The 17,028-nt window shown below is 47.6% G+C and overlaps 2 long non-coding RNA genes across 2 annotated transcripts in view; both read left to right on the top strand.

Annotated features, from left to right (window-relative positions):
• The window catches only part of LOC144824414 (uncharacterized), a 391,672-nt gene that overhangs the window by 65,603 nt on the left and 309,041 nt on the right, over positions 1–17,028 (top strand). The window lies entirely within an intron of this gene.
• The window catches only part of LOC144824415 (uncharacterized), a 215,905-nt gene continuing 203,350 nt past the window's right edge, over positions 4,474–17,028 (top strand). Inside the window, exons 1-2 of the long non-coding RNA XR_013608936.1 lie at positions 4,474–4,553; positions 4,664–4,804. This is a non-coding gene — a long non-coding RNA (uncharacterized LOC144824415). The remainder of the gene's footprint in view (positions 4,554–4,663; positions 4,805–17,028) is intronic.

Here is a 17,028-nt window from a genome sequence, read left to right as displayed (position 1 = left end):
TTTCGTGAGGTTGGTGGCTGCTTGGCTGGGGTTCGTTGTGCTGGTGGGAGGGTTCTTGTTCAGGGAAGTAGCGAGCTGGTCCGCAGTGATCTTGTTCCAGCTTCTGCGGGGAGCCTGTTGCTGGTGATGGTGGAGCGTGGTCCTTCTGAAGCTGAAGTGGACGCAGCTGTGGTCTGTCCAGTGGAGCCCCGTGGCGTGGCTGAAGGCGATGTCCTTGCTGGAGGAGAGAATCGGGTCGAGAGTGTGTCCGGCGTAGTGGGTGGGGGTGGTCACCAGTTGCTTGAGTCCAAGGTTGGCGAGGTTGTCCAGCAGGGTGGTGGTGTTGCGGTCGTTGTTGTTCTCCAGGTGGAAGTTGAGGTCCCCGAGGAGGATGTAGTCGGCGGAGGGGAGGGCGTGTGGGCTGATGAAGTCGGCGATGTCCTCGCTGAATTGTGTGCGTGGTCCCGGGGGTCTGTAGATGAGGGTGCCTCTGAGGGTGGTCTTGGGGTTGACGTGGATCTGGAAGTGCAGGTGTTCGGCGGGTGCGAGGGTGTCGTCGGTGTTGGTCGTGATGCGGATGGTGTTCCTGTGGATGATGGCGATGCCTCCTCCTGTTTGGTTGACGCGGTCCCTCCGGATGATCTTGTATCCGTCTGGAAAGGCGATGGCGATGTCGGGCGCTGAGGAGTCGTTCATCCAGGTTTCCGTGAGGAAGGCGACGTCTGGGGCTGTGGTGTCGAGCAGGTTCCAGAGCTCGACGGCGTGTCTGTGGACGGATCGGGTGTTGAGCAGGATGCACTTCAGGTGGGTGCTGCTGGAGGTCGGCTTGGTGGGTGCTGGTGTGGCGTGGGTCCGGTTGCAGGTGAACTTGCAGGTGTGGCAGCTGAAGGGTCCGTGGGTGCGTCTCGGTGTGGCTCGGTAGCAGCCTGGGGTTCGGCCGGTGTTGAGTGCGTTGAGCTCGGTGGCGTCGTAGGTCCGTCGGGTCGGTTTCCGTCGGTGGGGGCCAGTGGTCCTGGCACTGGGCGCGGTCCAGGCGCGGACGGGCGCAGACGGGCTTACCTTTGGCGCACCTTCGGCGCTCATTCGGTGCTCCCGCTGCGCGGTCGCTCTGGGGGCGTCATAAGTAAGGAGCTGGGTGGGCGGGTCAGCTGGGTGGCGGGAGCGGGGCGGCCAATGGGCTGGATGTGGGCGGGGCCGCAGGGAGGCAGCGGCGGGAACCTCTGGGCGTCCGGCGGCGGCTCTGGGTCCCTGGGTCCAGCGAGGTGGGCAGGGGGAGATCCGGGCGGCCCAGCGGCGGCTGGGGCGTTCAGCAGCGGAGAAGCAGGAGGCAGGAGGTAGGCAGCGGCAGCGGCAGGAAGCAAGGGGGGTGACCCGGCCTAGTTAAAGGCGCAGTGGTCACTCCCTGTCTGACCCCGCAGGACCCCTTAAGTAAGGAGCCGGGTGGGCGGGTCAGCTGGGTGGCGGGAGCGGGGCGGCCAATGGGCTGGATGTGGGCGGGGCTGCAGGGAGGCAGCGGCGGGAACCTCTGGGCGTCCGGCGGCGGCTCTGGGTCCCTGGGTCCAGCGAGGTGGGCAGGGGGAGATCCGGGCGGCCCAGCGGCGGCTGGGGCGTTCAGCAGCGGAGAAGCAGGAGGCAGGAGGTAGGCATCGGCAGCGGCAGGAAGCAAGGGGGGGTGACCCGGCCTAGTTAAAGGCGCAGTGGTCACTCCCTGTCTGACCCCGCAGGACCCCTTAAGTAAGGAGCCGGGTGGGCGGGTCAGCTGGGTGGCGGGAGCGGGGCGGCCAATGGCCTGGATGTGGGCGGGCCGCAGGGAGGCAGCGGCGGGGACCTCTGGGCGTCCGGCGGCGGCTCTGGGTCCCTGGGTCCAGCGAGGTGGGCAGGGGGAGATCCGGGCGGCCCAGCGGCGGCTGCGGCGTTCGGCAGCGGAGAAGCAGGAGGCAGGAGGTAGGCAGCGGCAGCGGCAGGAAGCAAGGGGGGTGACCCGGCCTAGTTAAAGGCGCAGTGGTCACTCCACTCCACTCCGCTCTAAAGTCTCTTAGTAACAACCACAATCTTATTATCAGAGAAGCGGACAAAGGGGGAAATGTAGTGGTCATGGATAAAATTGACTATCACAATGAAATCCTCTCTCAATTAACTGACACCAGTTGTTACTCAACTATTGACCATAACCCAATGGGTCCTCTCACCATTCTCATCAACAAACACCTCTCCGAATGGCACATGCAAGGGTTAATCAGTGAAGAAGAATACTTATACATGAAGGTAATAAGACCCACCTATCCTTGGCTATACACTCTTCCCAAAATTCATAAAGCAGGTGCATTTCCCCCCGGAAGACCCATTGTATCGGGCATCGGAGGGCCACCAGAAAAACTTTCACAATATGTTGATGTGTTTCTAAACCCAATGGTCAGCAATTTACCATCTTATATACAAGATACTAAACACATCCTTGGCATCTTGACTGACATGGAGTGGCAACCAGACTTGATCTTGGCCACCCTAGACGTGGTCTCACTGTACACCTCAATTAATCCCAGCATGGGATTGACAGCAGTGAACAAACTTCTGAGAAACAGACCGATCACCCTATGGGAACACACCAAAATGCTCAGTGCCATGATGAACATCATATTGACGAACAACTATTTCATTTATGAGAAACAGTGGTACAGGCAAACCAAGGGAGTAGCTATGGGGTCCAGATTTTCCCCATCCTTTGCTAATCTTTACATGGGATCACTGGAAGCTGAATTTATCTGGGGCAACAAAGGTCGGCCCTGGGTAGACTACATAGTCTACTGGGGCAGATATATTGACGACTGCCTACTGATCTGGTGTGGGACACAAAAAAAACTAGTAGATTTCTGTGAATATCTGAATAACAACGACATGGAGATGAAATTAACAAGTCACATCAGCACCACAAACGTCACCTTTCTAGATGTCGAACTATACATCAGAGACAATGCCCTACAAAGCCGCCTCTTCCGAAAGAGACCTCATGCAATGCGGTTTTACATGCAGGCAGCTCACATCCTCTCCATCAGATTAACACCATCTCTTATGGAGAGTTTATACGTGCCAGAAGAAATTGTAGTGACAACAGTGAATTTGACCTATGCATACAAGACATGACGAAAAGATTCTCCAATAGAGGATACGATGCAGGGATTATACACAAAGCAAAGAAGAGAATCAAACGAATCAACAGAGAAGCCACGCTCACCAAAAAAAAGACAATAGATGCGGCACTTCAACCTGTGAGATTGATCATGGACTACAATGAAATCAGTGCAACAGTTAAAAAGAGTGTTACCAAACACTGGGGCATCCTACTAGCAGACAGAACTTTAAAGGATTCAATCACCACCAGACCCCAGATTACATATCGACGCGGTAGAAACTTGAGAAACAGACTATGCCCTACAGTGCCACATGGCACCAAGACAATCACATGGCTAACAAAGAAATCCAAGGGATTCTACAAATGCGGCTATTGTGGAATGTGCAGATGGGCCAACCATGCCACCAAGACTTTCTATGGCTTCCACAAAAAACAATACTCCATCAACACCAACATAAACTGTGACTCCAGATATGTGGTTTACATCATCCAATGCATGTGCCAGAGCATATATGTGGGCAGCACCATCCGACCATTGAGAGAACGCATCAGAGAACATGCACGGGCCATTCTACAACAAGATGCACGCTATCCGATGGCAATACACATGGCCACCTGTCCCTCTCAAGGTACCACAAAGGATTTCAAGTTTTTTGGTATAGACAAAGTAGAAGCGAACGTGAGAGGTGGCAATCGAGAATTGAGACTCAGACGTCAAGAAGCAATCTGGATCATGCGTCTTCATTCTGTGAAGCACGGACAAAACACTGATTTCTGGGACCATGAACCGTGATACTATTACATATACGTGCCTCTCAGTCTAATGACAATTTTTCATTACTTTTTCAAACAGACTTTCGAAAATGATTGATATTATGATTTTCACATGTACAATATATGACTAAATGTATAATATATCACCATATGTATATTCTTCCCTCCTTTTGAACTATACCTATTCTATTTACTCGACCTTAAGAATGATTTACATTCTTTGCAATTTTTCGTTTTTTTGGCATACATTTCTTTGCCCTTTCTTTATATATTTTTTCCTTGACTAATTACATAGCGTGTGTTTTTATTCACACATTTCCCACCTGTCATTCCTTGACTGTGTTTATCATTTCTAAATCGCTTTTCTAATTTGCAGTTGCCATTTATTTATCAAGCATTTTCCTTTTGCCGTCTTTCATTATATTCCAATTTTTTTAAAATACGTTCCTTTCTTGGTCCATCCCATTGCTTTGCCCTTCTTCTGCTGAATTGTCATTAAATAAGTCTTTCCTTCATTTCGCAACGGGCCATCGCCTCCTCGTAGCGAGTAGCGTTCTAGCTTTTCTACATACACGCGGCTTTCTGGTCTTTATAAGACCTTTCAGCCTCGGGCCAGGGTGTTTCCCGTATCCGGTGAACGCCATTCATCTTCAACGTAACGGCTTATGTGGTAAGATATTTGGAGCCCTTTTTCTTGTATTTTACTTCCTTGCTGCCCAATTATTCATTGTCCTCGCTCCTCACTTCACACCGCCGTTTTTATTTTTCTCTCCCGTGCAGCCGTTACAATATTTGACAACAGGCTTTACCCGCCTTTGTCGACCTACACCTTTGGTCCATGTACCTTTCCTTATGCAGACCCATGCGCACTACTACCTTATAACCGAACAGGATCGGTTTGGAATTATCACCGTTCCCCCGGTGAGTGACACACCACTATTTTGTTTTTGTTTTCCGTATGTTTTGGCATAGCATACACATACTTGTTGCTCTGCCCATACTAACCCCTCCGTCCATTTCTCCCTTCTCCAACAGAGAACATAACCATACATACTAGTACAGGTATTCTCCTTCCCTTATTCTTTCCTTATATGTACTTTTCTCCCCCTCCCCCCTTTATAGTTCACTATCTTTTCTAAGTTTTATTTTCTAGTTTAATAACATTTTTTCAAAAAATAACTACTGTACTGCTCAGTCCGCTTTCTAGACCACAGACTGCATGCATCTCATTCCTGATTAATACAATCAAATCTGCATAGCGTTTTTAAATTTGGGAGTACAGATTACAGGGCAACACTTGAATGACGACTTGAATTGGGAACGATGGGGAGATGTAAAGAATGAACAGTAATTACAAATGTCCTGTTATGATATGGTATAGATGCACAGCCTTTGTTATTATTTCTTTGCGTATTGTCTGACCCATTAGCGATTATGACCGGGGAGGGTACAATTGCGAGATTATTTATTTTAAAAATCTTTTTACTTTGAGTGACATTACATGAATAACAGGGTTGTTATGCAATTATCTGTTGCTTATTGAGATTTAGTGATCACGGCACTGGTTTCACCTCACCGCACTCATGCTTATTCCGCTCCTGTTTATATTTCATTCGGTTGTGAGTTGTTTTTTCTTACAGGTACTCGGCCCTTTATTATTGTCTGTACCCAGTCTCATTTTGGTTAATATGTTTTCTTTTGCGCTCTCATCCGTTTTTTCGGTTACCAGAATTTGATTTTCGAATGTTTAAATGCACATCACTGGGTTAGGTCACTTCTACATATGTTTTCACTTTAGGTGTACCTTTTAGATGTGCGAGTCACTACCATTGTTCTTTTACACAACTCCCCTCCCTTGGTTTCCACGGACACAGGTCTTTCCTATCTTCATTATCTTCACCCCTTGAATGTTTACATTATTGTTAACATTCCCACACTGTCCTTTGTATCACTTCCAGCCCTGAAGAGTCATTGGGTTAACACCCTTACTGACGAAACACGTGTCGGCTGGTTTCCTTTTATATGGATCTCCTCTGAACAGGAGAAACATCCATACACCAAATAAAAAACAAGAATGAAAATGGACACTAGTGTGTGATCTTATCCTTGGAGAACTTTTATTTTGATCACCCATATCATTGAAATTGTTGTGTGCGCTTGATTAGACATTACTCCCCAGAGGAACTCCTTCATCTCAACCACGGCCACCACCAAGACCCTTGCAGCTTTGCCGTACCTCACTCCACGGTAGGTCCTTTCAAATGCTAAATCAAAGCCACACTGCTGCACTTATCCTCCAGGACCTCTCCAGACTCCATGAAACTGAAATCCAGGGACCAGCTCTGAAGTGGCTAGTCTCCTTCCTGACTGGAAGAACGCACAGGCCAAGTTCCCTCCGGTCACCTCAGAACCCAAGGACCTCTGCTGCGGAGTCCTAAAAGGCTCTTAACTCAGCCCCACACTCTTCTAAGTATACATGACTCTGATTGAGTGGATAAAACTGGATGATAATTTACATCAGTGACAATATTATCTATGCTCAAATAAGTCAATCCGGCAAAGCTCCACCATTTGTTGTTGCTTAGTAAAGCGGATGTTTTTCCCAACTTCACAATTTCCTATATTTTGGAAAATTTTGAACATCCTTTCTGTACAGGTCCAGGTAATTTGATTGTCACTTTGTCTCCAAAGAAAATTTGATGTGTTGACGAAAAAACAATTCTTAACTTTTAGTATTCTTCAATACAATATTGCTTTTGATGGTTTAATACATTTTATTAAGGGTGCAAGACTTCCTATTAGAAAAAAAAAGTTAAGATTAATATGTTCTTAGGCCTTCTTCCTTTAAGTAACATTAAAGGAGAGAATTTGGTGGTAAATGTGGTGTGCAATGATATGAACACACTAAATCTGACATGTTTTTTAACATCAATGCGTGCTCTAATGGCTAACTGAATACCTTCCACTAACATCTTCTTAAATCTCTCCACCAAAACATTCATGTTTGGTGATTATAAAGCAGTTCTAATATGCCTAATTCCAACAATTTTGAAATAATCAGTTATCTTACTGGATGTGAATTGTGTCCCATTATAAGAGACAATGGCATCCAGCCAATCCTCTCTTCTAAAAATATCCTGAAGGAAACTAATAACTGTTTGAGAATTAGCTTGTGAAATCCACTTCAACTCCACCCACTTCGAGAAATAGTCAATTAATGTAACACTAAAGGGCGAAGAAAGCACCTATTCTACCATAGAACAGGAAGCACTGGCTTGCTGTTGGGTATACAGCATTTTAGGATGTTTGTGTGGGGTATGCAATTAGAATTGCGCACCGATTACAAGCCTTTGATTAAAATGTTTTGTACTAATGGGACTTGTAGAGCCACTCCACGTATTGCTAAGTGGATATACAAGGTTCAAGAATATACGTTTTCAATCAAATACGGTCAGGTGTGCGTAATGTCATTGTCAATGCTGATTGCTTGTCAAGGTTGCCCTTGGAGGGAGATGTGAGTTGTGGGGATGATGAGCGGTTGGTTGTTGAGGTTACTGGGGTGTGCGAAGGAGCGACCAGTGAGGAAGACTCGAGGTTAGCTGATGGAAGACGTGCAGCTAGAAGCCCTAATAAAGGCCCTGTCCTGAAACCTTCGAAAGAATTTAACAGATTTCAAAACTGTGTTGAGTGACTTGTCGGTTGTAAAAGAAGCATTGGGAGAAGTGATAGATTGGTAGTGCGTAGTAGCTTGAGGCTAAGATTGTTGTCATTATTGCACAAGGGGCATGGGGGCATGCCAGCCATGAAGAGAAAGGCTCAAACTGATTTTTGGTGGCCGGGCATGGATTTACAGATTGAGGACTTTGTCCAGGATCTTATACCGTGCATGTGTAGTGAAATATCTCATTCAAGGCAGGGCTCTCCCATAAGTCCAATTGCATTCCCTGATAAGGCTTGGGAAATGGTGGCCATTGACATTTGTGACTCATTTGAGTGTTTGTGTATGAATGAGAAATATGTGGTGGTAATGATGGATTATCACTACTGGATCATGGCTTGAGGTGGCATTCATGAAGGTAGTCAAATCAACCAGTGTGATAGTGTTTTGTGACAGGGTTTTTAGAAGGGAGAATTGTTTTGGGGTTCTAATGCTTTCAACGCAGTCACATACTCATCTCCACCTTTCTCATCCACATCTGAACCTGCATGCACATTATTATTCTCACTAACCGGTACAGTATAGGTACTGTTGTAAGCACCTTTTTCCCTTCCACACTTAGACTTGGATTTAAAACAGCAAATGTTCTCTTAGTGACAAAAAGATACCCTTCTATGGCTTCCAAATATAGTTCTCAAATGTATCCCTCTAATCCTCCCAGACCATACTTGGAGACCCTGGCTCTTGTAAAAACATTGACAGTGCCAATATGGATTGCGCTGCTATGTTAAAACGTTGACTTCCACTATAGAAGCACTCAAGAAATTGATATAATACACTCTGCTAGCCACAGGTAGATTCAATCTCTTACGCTCAGTATGACCAGTTCCCACAACTTCTTAATTCCCCTTTCTAGTGTATATAAGCGTATGAAAAGGTAAATATACAAGGTACCATGCACATATAAAAGCTATGGAAACACACAGCAATGCACTCCTTTGGTTTGACCAAATACACACTTAATTAGTAAATCAGACAAAGGACAAAAGATCTATAACACTCCAACAAAATGTTCCTGAAAAATAAAAATAACATCAGGCACAACTTCATGAATTTAAAATGATTATAACAGCACATTGCAGCAGCTCTTCAACAATCCTGGCATATCGCCCAGCTGCAACAAGCAACCTCAACAGTGCTGCTAAATGTTCCTAGGTATGAGCTACTTGCCGGAGACACAGGGCACTCTAGAACTGTAGAAGCCACGCTGGCTTCCATGCCCACCAACTAAGGCTTGATCCTGCCCCGTATCGTAGGCACAACACGTACACAAATCAACTCAGAAAACTAAACTGTCTCCCCATTCAGAAACGCTGCCAGTTCAAGAGGCTCACCGATGCCTAAAAGGAATTTCACAACCAGGGTCCCTCCTACCTTAACCACCATCTATACCTCAACCAACCAACCAGGAACCTCCGCTCTGCATCACTCACGCTTGCCCACACCTCCGTCTCCATAGAAGCAAGATAGGAGGTAGGGCCTTCTTTTACTTGTCAGCCATATTCTGGAATAACCTCCTCAGCACACCAGGACAGATGTGTCAATTATAGATTTCCGCAAGAAACTGAAAACCTAGCTCATCAACTGACCCTTCTTGCAGAAACCGCATCTACTTAGCGCCTGGATACCCTCATAGGTGACAACTCTACAAACAAATTACATTACATTACATTGACTAATGTTTCATTATTATCACATATAAGCACACTTTTAAATACTTGAGTTCAGGATGTGCTTACAATGTCTAAGAATGGGATTAGACATTGTAGGGGTACAGGGCTCATGCACCTGTACCCTCACCACTAATATAGTGCACACAGCTAGAGGGGTGGCTGATCTATGCCAGGGCAGTGGGTTGTAGGCATGGCACACAGGGATATGGGCCATGTTGACTCTTCACTTTGTTCTGCACCAAAAGACGCAGCCTGGAAAGGCAGTGTGTATGTGTAAAGGTACAGGGACTCTAAGGGTGCACAATAAGTGCTGCAGCCCTTAGAGGCCTTCCCTGGTCAGTGTCCTTGGGGCTGACCTTTGGCCAGATAGTGCCAATTGGATTTTGTTTTTAATGCAGTTTTAGGGAAAGAACATAGGCCCTGGGTACCTGATTGGCAGGAGCCCAGGCAACAATCAGTCAAAGTACATCAGCAGTTTAGCAAAAAGTGGGGGCAACCATGCAAGAGAGGGCACTCTCTTACCGTTAGGACCTAGTTTCCTCAGGAAAAGCGTTTTTTGACTTGGCTATAACCTTGGTATCGTTTGACCAATCTTCTGGAAATGTTCTCAAAAAATGTCAAGGTAGGTTGTGTGGATGACTTGGAGGCCGAAGATGGCGGACTTGTGAGCAAGAAGCTCTACATTGGCCGTCATTAAATCCTGAAACAAAGGCCTGTCGGCGGGAGCCCGAAGTCCCTGTGCACTCCCTGTGTGCAGGGGAACCAGCGAAGTAACACCGGAGCAGCAACGGAGCAACCGCGGAACCTGGATCACCGGAGAAATCGACGGCATCGGCAGTGGCGGGCTGGGGCTGGTGACAAGCCCAGGCCAGAAGCAGTGGTGTGAAGCCACAAGACGAGCTCTGATGATTGCACAAGGACCAGGTAGAGCTCCGGAAGATAATAGCTGAGGCTGGAAAACACTGCCCACATCTAGAAGGTACCGAACCACAAGGAACGGCGGGCGGTGGCATGATGCTGTGGAGCCCTGGGAGAACAGGGCCGCAGAGCTGGGAACTGATGAGGCAGACATGGTGGGGCCAGCGGGGACCAGAGAAGTGGCCGGGCGGAGGCAGGAATGAAGCATGAGTGCAAAAAAGTGGGCCCAGACGGTCTTGTGACCCTGAGATTGCCCCTCCCTCTGCCCAGCTGGGAAGCAACCTGCTCCGGAGGGCTACGTGTGGCTCCAGGAAGGGCGACTGGAGACCACGAGGGATGAATTCAGTAGCCCAAGCTTGACCGATGTAGAGCGAAGTGAGCGACTGCCTGGGGCGAGACAAGGTGGAACCCTAGGGAACAGGCCTTGGTGTTCGGAATCTGGTAGAGCGACCTAACTACACAGAGTAACGAGCTGAGTGTGAACCGCCCGAAGACCGAGGGGTGCATGAGGAAAGGTGAACCACGAGTGCACTGAGAAGTGCTGGATGCTTCCCCCAACCACCTGCTTGGGGAAAGGACTACTGTGATCTGGCTTAGCAGGGTCATGCATGCACCAGGCAAATGGCAAAGAGCCTTGTGAGGCGCGCCACATGAGTGGGGGCAACCTGCACAGTGCAGGTCACAATACAAAAGGGGGAAAAAAAAGAGAAGAGGCTATGTATTAAAAATGCCAATCTCCTTGAGGCACAACGGCAGGCCTGCATAGAAGATTGGCGTGGGCGGTGGACAGGCGGAGGTGAGCTACTCAGGTAAAGATGCTCCTAATCCTTTACCCCCTCATCTCTTGTCTCTCTCCTGGCACAATTGACATACTGGCAGCTACTGATGGCATGGTGGTCGCCTGCATGACGGGGAGAAATTGTGAGTGATTGCGCAAACCAGCCTAGACCGCTACCAAGCATCGTGTGCTGGCCTCTGGATCTTGAATTGGGCCCAACACTAAAGAAACGACATGATATGGGACCCACACACTAGCGGTGATTTGCTGGACAACACAACCCAGAGCAGGGGAACCTCTGAGTACTAAGGTGGACACCACGAAAGGGCTCACCGGCTGCTGGGGAACACATAGATAAAGACACATGGGCAAGCCCCGGATCAAACCAGGAGGCGCACAACAAGAGGAAAGCGAGACTCAACAGGTACCTACGGGCTAAGGGGCCAGATGAGCAGGGGGCTTCAGACCAGGTGTTACATGTGCATCTGAGCAAGATTCTTGCCGCAATAGCTGACACCAAAACGACACTATAACAAGAAATTGGAGCAGTGTCGGTGGGCCTGGGATTACTGCAGGTGGAACACCATAAGCTGGTTGACAGAATGAAGGAAGTCGAACACGCAATGGAAGTAATACAACCAGAACAAACAGCTAGAAGAGCTGACGTCAAGAGTGATAAACCTGGAAAAGCGATCGGAGGACGCCAAAGGGCGCAAAAGGTGTAACAGTGTGGTGGTAATCCCTGAGGGCACAGAAGGCACGGACATGGTAGCATTCTTAGAGGGGTGGCTACAGAACATGGTGGCCACTGGGAAGCTCACAAATGTTTTTGCTCTGGAGAGAGTACATAGAGTGCCCCCACACCCGCTGGTGCCAGGCCGGCCACCCCACCCAAGTACAAAGATATCCTCATACAGAATGCTCGCACAAATGGACCCTTTTTAATTGCAAATAGCAAAGTATCTATCTTCCCAGACTACACGGTGAAGGTCCAAGCCCTACGAGCTTTGTTTCTGGAGGCAAAAAAGGCGCTCAGGTCGGAAGGCATCACATACTCCCTATAATTTCCAGCGAAACTGAGTGTGGTACCAGATGGGGCAATGCACTTCTTCGACTCCCCAGGTGAACTGTGGTCCTGGCTGGAGGCATACAGGGCTGGGGCTCCAGCGCACAGATCAAGTAAAGATTTCACATCTACAGCCAAGCCACAACGGAAACGATTTAGATAATCGTCTAGAACATTCCAACTACGGAAACCCTCAGCCCTGTACAGGACAGGAAGGTGGCGCTTCAAGTAGTAACATAAGTGTTGACACAACAAACTGAGAAAGATAGCTCAGGGAAAACATCAGAACACAGCGCAGTAGAATCAGATTCTGGGGACTCAGCCAGAAGTAACACCACAGACAGCAAATACCATCATTTAAACATGATTGGGGGATGAGGGATCGGTAGCCGGAACAGGTACGAACAAAGAAGGTGACTTGCCAGATTGAACTCGAACAACGCCATCTGCAGGTAGGCTAGAGCTTAGTGGATGAAGTTCGGAGGTTGGCGCTTGCTGCAATGAACAGGACCTGACGGGAGGGGCACCTGCCACAGGAGGGGCTGCAGTCACTGTCATGGATCAATGAGGCCATCTCCAAAAGAGTAATATGTGGTTACTTCCTTGTACACCCCGATTAAGTTGCCCTGTATGGTTGGTTAGAGGAGACTGTCTTATATTAATGCTTTTTAGGTATAATGGGTTTGGACGGCCAGCCATTGCGAGGCTGCCCTGGGGTGAGGGAGTTACTTTGTTGGGGTAGTTGGTGGTCCCCAGGGGGTTGTCCGCAACATAGTCTGAAATAGTAGTTGGGGGATTGGGTAGTAGTAATGGCTGTAGGGACACCTCGGTAACACAAACTCAAAACATGACCTGGAAAGTGGGAGGGTTGGGTTCGATTGCCGAAAGTCACAAAATTCTGTTATCTAACATGTAGAGGAATACATATTGGCATGATACAAGAAACACACCTCACGCTAGAGGAAAGTACAAAGCTGAGATGTAAATTGAGTGGACAAATTTATGCGACCACATACTTGGCATTCTCGAGGGGGACTCTCATATGGATTAGAGCGGGCACCCGATTTGAATTAGACAGATCCATAATAGATACTGTGGGCAGGTATGTCCTGCTTCAGGGTAGACTACTGGACAGAATGATTACACTCGGATGCATCTATGTTCCAAATCAGGACAAAATTCAATTTGTGGACAAAGTGTCCACGCAACTCGCTACGCTAGATACATCCCACACGCTATTGGGGGAGACTTTAACTGTGTGGCAGACGTGGAAATATACAGGTCGACTCCATCCGTAAAGAACACCCCAATATCCAAAACGTCCAAAGAGTTCCGGACCTGGTTAGAAGGGTGGGACATGGTAACACCAAAGATTACACACGTGTATATGCTACATAATAGATTAGATATGTTCACATGCTCAGCTCAGCTGGGACCCGCCATCACACCCACGGAATACCTTGGATGCACCATATCTGATCACAACCTGTTCATGCTACACATTCGCCACATCCCCGAGTCTTCTTGATACCCACGTGGTGGCTAGACCTCGTTCTTCTTGAGGATGTTCCCTTCCGCACGTCATTACACTCGGCTTTGGAGGAATACTTTCAGTTTAACCAAGGCACTGCCAACTCTAGAACGCTAGAATGGGAAACCTGCAACATAGTTGTAAGAGGACACTGTATGAGTCAGAGAGTGGGAATGTGGAGACAAATTCTAGAAGGCCTCACAGATCTAAAAGCGCAGCTACATGATATGGAAGTCCACTGACGACGGAGGAGGACGCACTGGGTAGATTACAGGAAAAGAAAAAGGAATACGATAGCACGCTTGAAAGGCGACGCTGCTTGGACGCACGAGAATATCAAGGGCGGGAACATGCAGAATGGGGAAGAGCAGGTCGTATGCTTGCATGGCTAGTGCGCCCTAAAAATAGGGGACCCCCATTTCCCGAATTCGGTCGCGAGGCGGCCAGATAATATAAGGACATAAATGATGGATTTAGAACCTATTATGTAACAATATACAGCGAACCGAGGCCCCTGCCATGGGAGACGTTAGTTGATTATTTGGAAGCTTTGCCACTAGAAATCCTGAAGCCCGATAGACGGGAAGACTTAGGAGGACCAGTGACTAAGATGGAAATCAAGGCTGCAATTAAAGAAATGGCCAAAAGGGAGACACAGGGCCCAGACAGCATTCCCGTGGAATTCTATTTGACTTATGCACAGACTCAGGCACCAAAGCTGGAGACAATGTATGCAGTGGCCTGGGAGAGATGGGAACTGCCTTCCTCGACTATAGATGCGCTGGTTGTCCCACTTTCAAAAGTCAAGACAGTTACTCAACGCACGTCAGACTATCGGCTTCTATCGATGCTAAATATTGACTTTAAAATTCTGGGCAAAATCTTAGCGCCCAGAATCTTGACATTTATGACCAAAATGGGTTTGTACCAACTAGGTCCATGTCTGGGAACTTGCGGAGGATTTTTCATGTTATGCACCAGCCTGATAGGAACTATTATCCAGATGCCCTCATTATGTCGGTAGATTTAGAGAAGGGGTTCGACTCTGTAGGGTGGGACCTCTTAGAAGCCACAATGGAAAAGATGGGGTTGGGGGAAAGGTGGACTAGATGGTTGAAAATATTATATACGCACCCTGTGGCAAGGGTCAAAACAAATAGGGGGGTGTCAGAAATGTAGAACAGGTACTAGACAGGGTTACCAACTGCCCCCGTTGCTATTTGCAATTGCAATAGATCCACTTGCTTTCGCCTTCAGACAACAGAGTCATAATCTGGGCATTTGCCTAGGGAGTGGTGTGCACGTAAATTCGCTCTATGAGGACGACTTATTATTATATCTGAGAGACGGACTTCGAGGAGCAGAACGGGCACTATATATCCTGGACACCTATGCGAACCTGGTGAGACTTAAACTTAATAAAGCCAAGACATATGCATTCCCATTAACTATTAAGGGCATGCTCCCGGTGGACCTCCCTGGGGGTCTGACATGGTCCCCTCACTCATTTAAATACCTAGGTATTCAAATATGCCATACATTATCAGACCTGACAGATGGCAACCTGAACCTGGTTTTGAGGTCCTTAAAAACTTGTGTACAGTTTTGGCTTTCACTTAATCTACCTTTGATTGCTTGCATAGCTCTTTCAAAAATGATCATGCTCACCAGGTTACTATACCATTTTGTGAACTTGCCGGTGATAGTTACGCCAAAGTGGTTCACAGACCTAAATCAGACACTCCGCGAACTAATATGGGATGGAGGGTGGAACAAAGTATCCATAGAGATAATACAACGGGCACCAGAGGAGGGGGGATTAGATGCACCCAACTTCGAGCTGTACTATTTAGCGGCCCACCTCCAGTGGCTAGACAAGTGATTAGATGGTAGAGATCTGGAATTTCTAGAAGAGGAAGGGTGGAGAAACAGCCAAAGTTGGCTAGTGGCCAAGTTGCTGCACCCAGCGGTGATTGTTCCCAAATCTAACGTGCTTTATAAGCGGTGTTATACTGTTGGAATAGATGTCACCAAAGCACGAACGCGGACCACTCCCAATGCTCCTGAGATACCGCTGGGGGGGATCCCATATGGAGACCTTATCACCCTATACACGAGACATCAGTTTGCAGAATGGATCACAGTGGGATAACCACTATGGGGGATTGCTTCCTTATGGGGGTATTAATACCCATACATGACCTTATGACGTAAACTGATCTCCCACATGGGCAATTTTTGACCAAGACATTTGGGGAAGTATGGCACAATAATTGTCACGAGCCACAAACACATAGGGGTATTCGAGACAATTTTAACCTTGGGGGCGGCTGACACTTGATTAAATAGCTATATAGGTCGCTACTAGACACAGCTAAGACACCATTGGACGTACTCTTAAGAAATGGGATGAGATTATTGGGAGAGCATATTAGATGACCTCAGACGGGTATCCAGAAATTCTAACTTTAAAGCAATACAGTTTAATTATGCGTGCATGGTATACCTGACACCTGACCGGCTGAACATCACAAGAGGCGACGTAACACAGGGTTGCCCTAGATGTGGAGTGAGGGATGTGGGGTTTGCTCACATGACCAGGGATTGCACAAATTTGAGAGAATTCTGGAAGAAGGTACTAGATATGATAAAGAAAATCCTGGCACGCGCACGCACTCTGCCAAACACAATAGAGGTTGGCCTACTGAGCTTGTTTCCCAGACAGAAGGTTAAAAAATAGGCAACAGATTCATTGACCTTACATTGATCCTGGCTAGGAGCCAAATATCCCAGCTCTGGAAATCACACAAGACCCCTCAGATAGAGACATGGGCGAATAGTGTGGACACTTGGGCTAAAGCAGAACAGAGAGCATTATTGCAGGAAGGTGCAAGGATGATCCGAAAGCGCCCACTGGCGGAGCTCTGGACAGAGGTCCTGAGAGAGTGGGAGACAAGGCATGAACCTGATGTAGAAGAAGGAGAAGGAAGGAGAGGTATTTGATGAACAGGAAGATAATTCTGGGTCAACAGGATCAACTGACGAGCAGGATTGAAGTGGGAATAGAGAGGGAATTATAACTGAATTGAAACACCTTCACGCTGGAATGGCCTACCCCCGTGCGTCCCGGCGGCACATTAACAACACATATATTTGTTTCAAGCTAGATCAGCCCATATCCCCTGGCAAACATGTATAGGACAAACCCACGGTCGGATGACACTGAGAGACACACCACGAAAATGGTTATTATAATTTGTTAGATGTGATTAGTTTATTTTAAATAAATGTATATCTTTGCAGATCGTTACGAGTAACTCCCTTGAGCACACATAAGCCAGGTGTACATGACCTTGTCTTCCAGACACACTACTGTTTCTCCAGTATTAGGGGTGTCTTTCATAGATTCACATGCCTGAATCATTCCCCGTCGTCGGAGTGGGAGTCCCACGGTACATAAA

The sequence above is a fragment of the Lissotriton helveticus genome, chromosome 3_1, assembly GCF_964261635.1.
Source record: "Lissotriton helveticus chromosome 3_1, aLisHel1.1, whole genome shotgun sequence".
NCBI lineage: Eukaryota > Metazoa > Chordata > Amphibia > Caudata > Salamandridae > Lissotriton > Lissotriton helveticus.
Note: the sequence above shows the minus strand (reverse complement) of the source record. Positions and strands in the feature narration are given on the sequence as shown.